This window comes from Vombatus ursinus, unplaced genomic scaffold (assembly GCF_900497805.2).
Source record: "Vombatus ursinus unplaced genomic scaffold, bare-nosed wombat genome assembly UNPS02014779.1, whole genome shotgun sequence".
NCBI classification, from domain to species: Eukaryota; Metazoa; Chordata; class Mammalia; order Diprotodontia; family Vombatidae; genus Vombatus; species Vombatus ursinus.
This window is the reverse complement of record NW_020954557.1, coordinates 28,100,853-28,107,669: the sequence shown is the minus strand read 5'-3', so window position 1 is coordinate 28,107,669 and position 6,817 is coordinate 28,100,853. Positions and strand designations below refer to the sequence as shown.

General features: G+C 36.1%; 1 pseudogene; it reads right to left on the bottom strand.

The window, feature by feature from the left end:
* Nucleotides 1-5,882: 5,882 nt before the first annotated feature.
* LOC114045674 lies at nucleotides 5,883-6,299 on the bottom strand (annotated as a pseudogene).
* Between the last annotated feature and the right edge of the window lie 518 nt (nucleotides 6,300-6,817).

Here is a 6,817-nt window from a genome sequence, read left to right as displayed (position 1 = left end):
GATCAGATTTGAACTCAGGTCCTCCTGACTTCAGGGCTGGTGCTCTATCCACTGGGCCACCTAGCTGCCCTGCCAATTGTATTTTTCAAGGACTTGTTTTCTTCAGTATCCTTTTTTTCCAATTGGCCAATTGTATTTTTTAAGGACTCTTCTATCTCTCTCATTTGACTTTTAAAATCCTTCTTGAGCTCTTCTAAGAAGGCTTTTTGGGCTTCAGACCAGTTCATATTCCCTTTTGAGATTCCAGATGTGGGTTTGTTGACAATGTTGTCCTCTTCACAATTTCTGCCTTGATCTTCGCTGTTCTCATAATATGAATCTATGGTACATTTCTTTTTGCTCATTGTGTTTGATTTTTCCCTGGCCTTTAAAGAGATTGAGCTCTGCTGCTGAGGAGCAGAGGGCACTGACCCAAGCTTCTTGTGTTGTGAGCCTAGGTCTTGGTCACTGGCTTTGTGTGCTGGGGACTGGGATGTTGGTAATTGGAGGCTGTAGGGTTCTGGCAGTTTACCTGGTGTTGGGCTGGAATCAGCAAGGCTGGAACTCTAGGGCAACTCTAGGTTGCCTGTTTTCCCTTTCCATTTGCTTTCTTCAGCTCTTTTCAGATGGATGTTGTAGGGTGTTTATCCACCTGGGACCCTTTGTAGTGCTGCTTCCCTTATTTTTCCTGAGGCACTAGGAGACCCATTTGCTGTAAAATGCTGAGGCACCTGGTGGTTTTCTAAGTTGGTTTCCACCGTTTTCCCCACCCTTACTGAGGCACTTGGAGGTTCAAGTGTTGGTGTTTGCCTGCTCCACCACCAGCGTTTCAGGATCTCTTACTGGTGTGTTAAAGTGGGGCTTTACACTAGCTGGCTGGGATGCCTCCTGTTATGTACTGCTCTCCTTCACCAGGGCAAGAGAGGCCTTTTACGTTAATCCTTCAAGTTACCTGGGCTACTGGACTGCTACTCCCTGTCTTTCTTCTGGTTCAGCTGTCTAAGGGTTTTTCCTGGGGTGATTTTTTCTGGGCTTTCAGAGGTTGTTAGGGGCAGGTGAAAGCAATTACCTTTTTACTCTGCCATCTTGGCTTCCAGAAGTAGAAGTTCTTCAAGATACTTTTCAACATTCATTTTTGTAAAATTTTGAGTTTAAAAGTTTTCTTCCTCCCTCCCTCATGTTTTGCAGTTGTGTTCATATAGTTCCTGGTTTTATCTTGGCAAGTAGACTCTCAAATATTTTATATTATCTACAGTTATTTTAAGTAATGTTTCTCTTTCTATTGCTTGCTGCTGGGCTTTGTTAGTAATATATGGTAATGTTGATTATCTGGGTTTATTTTATATTCTTCTACTTTGCTAAATTTGTTAACTATTTCAAGTAGTTTTTTTAGTTGATTCTCTAGGATTCTCTAAATATACTATCATATCATCTGTAAAGAATGATAACTGTTTCTTCATTACTTATTCTAATTCCTTTATTTTTTTTCTTTTCTTATTGCTGTAGCTAACATTTCTAGTGCAACATTAAATAAATAGAGGTGATAATGAGCATCCTTGCTTCACCTTTGATTGTACTGGGAAGGCTTCTAGCTTATCCCCATTACAGATAAAGCTTGCTGATGGCTTTAGATAGATATTACTTATAATTTAAGGTAAGCACCATTTATTCCTATTCTCTCTAGTGTTTTTAATAGGAATGGATGCTATATTTTGTCAAAGGCTTTTTCCACATCTATTGAGATAATCATGTAATTTCTGTTGGTTTTGTTGTTAGTATGATGAGTTATGCTAACAGTTTTCCTAATATTGAATCAACCCTGCATTTCTGGGATAAATGCCATCTGGTCATAGTATATGATCTTTGTGATATATTGCTGTCATCTATTTCCTAGTGTTTTATTTAAAAAAACTTTGCCTCAATATTCATTAAGGAAATTTGTTTCTCTGTTTTGTTTCTTCCTGGTTTAAGTATCAGTACCATATTTGTTTCATAAAAAGGATTTGTTAGTACTCCTCCTTTGGTTATTTTCCAAATAGTGTATATAGTATTGGAATGAATTGTTCTTTAAATATTTTTGGTAGAATTTACTTGTAAATCAATCTGACCCTTTTCTTAGGGAGTTCATTGATGGTTTGTTCAATTTCTTTTTTTTCTGAAATGGTATTATTTAAGTATTTTATTTCCTCTTCTGTTAATCTGGGCAACTTATATTTTTTGTAAATATGCATCCATTTCACTTAGATTGTCAGATTTATTGATGTGCGATTGGACAAATAACTCCTAATTATTACTTTCATTTCCCCTTCATTGGTGGTGAATTCATCCTTTACATTGCTGATACTGGTAATTTGTTTTTTTTTTCTGTTTTATAGTCAAATTAACCAAAGTTTTATCTATTATTTTTCATAGAACAAGATTTTAGTTTTCTTTATTAGTTCAATAGATATTTAACTTTCACTTCCATTAATCTCTCCTTTGGTTTTCAGAATTTCTAACTTGGCATTTAATTGGGGAATTTAATTTGTTCTTTTTCTAGCTTTTTTAGTTCCATGCTCAATCCATTGATCTCCTCTTTCTCTACTTTATTCATGTAGGAATTTAGAAATATAAAATTTCCCTAAGAACTGCTCTGGCTGCATACCGTAAGTTTTTGTATGTTTTCTCATTATTTCTGTTATCTTTGATGAAACTGGTGATTGTTTCTATGATTTGTTGTTTGATCCAATCATTCTTATGATTAGATTATTTTGTTTCCAATTAGTTTTTAGATTATCTTTCCATGGCCCTTTATTACATATATATATATATATATATATTATTGCATCATGATCTAAAATGGATGCATTTAATACTTCTGCCTTTCTCCATTTGATTGTGAGTTTTTTTTTTTTGCCCTAATACATGGTCAATTTTGTATAGGTGCCATATACTACTGAGAAAAAGGTATATTTTTTCCTATCCTTATTCAATTTTCTCCAGAGGTCTTTCATATCTAACTTTTCTAAAATTCTGTTTACCTCCTTCTGTTTACCTATTTCTTTCTTGTTTATTTTGTGGTTACATTTATCTAATTCTGAAAGGGGGAGATTGAGGTTCCCCACTACTATAGCTTTGCTGTTTATTTTTTCCTGTAACTCATTTAACTTGTCCTCTAAGAATTTAGATGTCATATCACTTCATGCATATATGTTTAGTATTGACATCACTTCACTGTCTATGGTGCCTTTTAGCAAGATAAAATTTTCTTCCTTATATTTTTTAATTAGATCTCTTTTTATTTTTCCTTTTTTTGACATCAGGATTGTTGCCCCTGCTTTTTTTTTTTTTTTAACTTTAGCTGAGGCATAATACATTATGCTTCAAATTTTTACCTTTACTTTATATTGATCTTTCTGATTCAAATATGTTTCTTGTAAACAACATATTCTAGGGACTCTGGTTTTTAATCTACTCTGCTATCCTTTTCCATTTTATGGGAGAGTTCATCCCATTCACATTCACAGTTATGATTACTAGCTGTGTATTTCCCTTCATTCTGTCCCCACTTTATACTTTTCTCTTTCTTTTCACCCTGTCCCTCCTCATCAGACTTTTGCTTCTGACCATTACCTTCCTCAATCTGCCCTCCCTTCTATCAGCCTCCCCCACTTTTCTTTCCCCTTTCCTCTCCTACTTCCCTGCAGGTTAAGATAATTTTCTATACCCAACTGAGTGTATCTGTCATTGAACCAAATCCAGTGAGAGTGAGGTTCAAACAATGCTCACTCCCTCCCTTCTTTTCCTCTACTATAATAGGTCTTTTGCACCTCTTCATTTAATGCAGTTTACACTATTCTACCATTCCCTTTTTTCTTCTCCCAGGACAATCCTTTTTTTCACCTTTTTTTTGTATCATCATATCAAAGTCAATTTATACTCATAAGTTCTGTCTATGTATACTCCTTCTAATTGCCCTAATAGAGATAAAGTACTTGAGTTACAATTATAATCTTCCCATGTAGGAATGTAAACAGATTAAATCTTATTGAATCACATTTTTTTCTTTCCTATTTACCTTTTTATGCTTCTCTTGAAACTTGTATCCGAAGATCAAATTTTCTGTTCATCTGCAGTTTTTTCATCAGAAAAGTTTGAAAGTCCCCTGTTTCATTGAATATCCATCTTTTCCCCTGAAAGATTATGCTCAGTTATGCTCTGTAGTAGATTCCTGGTTGTAATCCAAGCTCCTTTGCCTTCTGGAATATCATATTCTAAGCCTTCCAGTCCTTTAATGTAGAAGTTGTTGTATCTTATGTAATCTTGACTGTAGCTCCATGAAATTTAAATTGATTCTTCATGTCTGCTTGCAGTATTGTCTCCCTGACCTGGTAATTTTGGAATTTGGCCACTATATTCCTTGGAGTTTTCATTTTGGTATCGCTTTCAGGTGATTATTAGTGGATTCTTTCAAGGACTATTTTAGCCTCTGGTTCTAGGATCTCAGGGCAGTTTTCATTGATTATTTCTTGAAAGATGCTGTCCAGTCTCTTTTTTTTTGTTCATAGCCTTTAGATAGTCCAATAATTCTTAAATTATTTCTCCTGAACCTATTTTCTGGGTCAGTTTTTTTTTTCCCTATGGGTTATTTTACATTTTCTTCTATTTTTTCATTCTTTTGATTTTGTTTCACTGATTCTTGATGTTTCATAGAATCATTACCTTCCACTTGCTCAATTCTAATTTTTAAGGAATTATTTTCTTCAGTTAGCTTTTGTATCTCCTTTTCTATTTGGCCAATTCTACTTCTATTTTTTTAATGCTTAAGCAGTCAATACTTTATTTTTATGCATCACAACACAAATATAAGCAATAAACTGCATTTCTTCTCCACTCATCCTTTATAAATTATTTCTTCTTTGACAGTAATTGGGAAGTCTTCTTACATGTTTAGAAACTACCCCTGGCACACTTTGCAAAAAGAAAAACTGCGAACTATCAACAATCATGACAAAATGCTCTAACTTTCTAAAAAGAATGCAAATAAAAAACAATTCTGTAGTTTCACTTTACACCCATAAGATTGAGAAATATGACAAAAAATGAAAATGGTCGAAACTAGAGAGACTGTGGAAAGATAGGCATACTAACGCACTTTTGGTGGAGCTCTGAATTTGTCCAACAGTTTTGAAAAATGATTTGTAATTACTCTAAAAAGTCACTGAAACACACATATATTTGACTCAGTGATACCGCTATTGGCTTATAACCCAAGAAGGGCAAAGATAGAGGGAAAGGTCCCATATATGCAAAAATATAGTAGCATTTTTTGTAGTAGCAAAGAACTGCGAGCAAACAATACTCATCAATTGAGAATCATCAAATGAACAACATATGGGATATGAAAGCAATGGACTATTACTGTGCTACTAGATATGAATATAAAGAAATCAGAGAAATTTGGAAAGGCCTGTATGTACTAATGGAAGAGGGAAAGTAAGCAGAAACAAGAAAACAATTTACCCAACTACCACAATATAAAGAAACATAACACTGATAGACTTTAAAACTTTCATCAATACATTATGCAACTGTGATTTCAGAGGACTGGTAAAGTACACTTTCTTTCCTTTGACAGAGAGATGCTAAACTATAGGTGCAGAATGAGGAATAAGTTTTAGACACATCCAATATACTGTTTTTTTTTTCACTGTTCTTATTTATCATAGGAGAGAAATACACTAGGGAGGGAGGGATATATTGGGGGGGGATCATGGAAAAGTGACAGTGATGTAAAAGAGCACCAACATTTTAAAAGGGAAAGGGGGAAAAAACAATGTCTGAGACCTAGCACCATGATGTTCTGGTGAAATAGAACAAAGAATAGAAAACTGAGAAATGGGTTTCTTCATATTCTCTCCATTTTATCTCTCTGGTCTGGGCATTTCTGGGCAAGTGAGCACCATCATGGGATGAGGGAGGTGGCTTATTATTGGAGGGCCAGGCATCATAGGCATGTGACCTCCCATGGCATCCTCCTGCCAGGAAGCAACCCCACAGGCATCATTCCAGAAGGGGGGGGCCCCATCATGCTAGGGTGAGGATGTGGGATCATAGGCCCTCCTAGTGGAAGAACAGAGAACAGGTTGGGAGGAATTCTTCCTTGCTGAAATGCAATGGTTGTTTTATCGATCAGGGTCTGGGCTTGCTCTTCCATCTATTTTTTTATAATAGTCTCTCACATTCGCTTTGTGCTTCCTCTCATTGCAGTGTGTCTTCTTCACAGATGGGGAAGCATGAGTGAGGTACACATCACAGTAATCATAGTAAAACTTGGGCATGATGTTGCACAGTTGTGCCTTGTTCTGTCCAAGGTTATCTTCAAAACAGACTGGCTGGGTTCCTCACCCTCTTCACTGTATCTCTTAACAAGTTGTCCACGTATAAGACTAACTTCAGGATGCTCTTATCTGACAGATAAAATGAGACCCAGTTTTTCAGACAGATACTCAACAGGGATCCTAAAGGATGGACTGCACCCTACCAATGAGAAGATGAAGGCATACTGCCACCAACTACCTGAAATGCCTGGAGGAAGAGGGGAAGAGAGGAGGAGAGAGGGAGAGAGGGAAGAGGGAAAAGAGGGAGGGAGAAAGAGAGGGAGAGGGCAACAGAAACCAAGAGAGAATGAGTGAACAGCTTTGCCCATCTCACTCCTGAGAGAGAGGGCCATAGCTTCTGGACTTGCATTAGCTCTCAGCTTACTCAGCCAATTCAACTTTTAAAGGAGTTGTTTTCTTCAGTGAATTTTTTTTTCCATTTGGTCAATTCTATTTTTTAACAAGTTTTCTTACGTCAG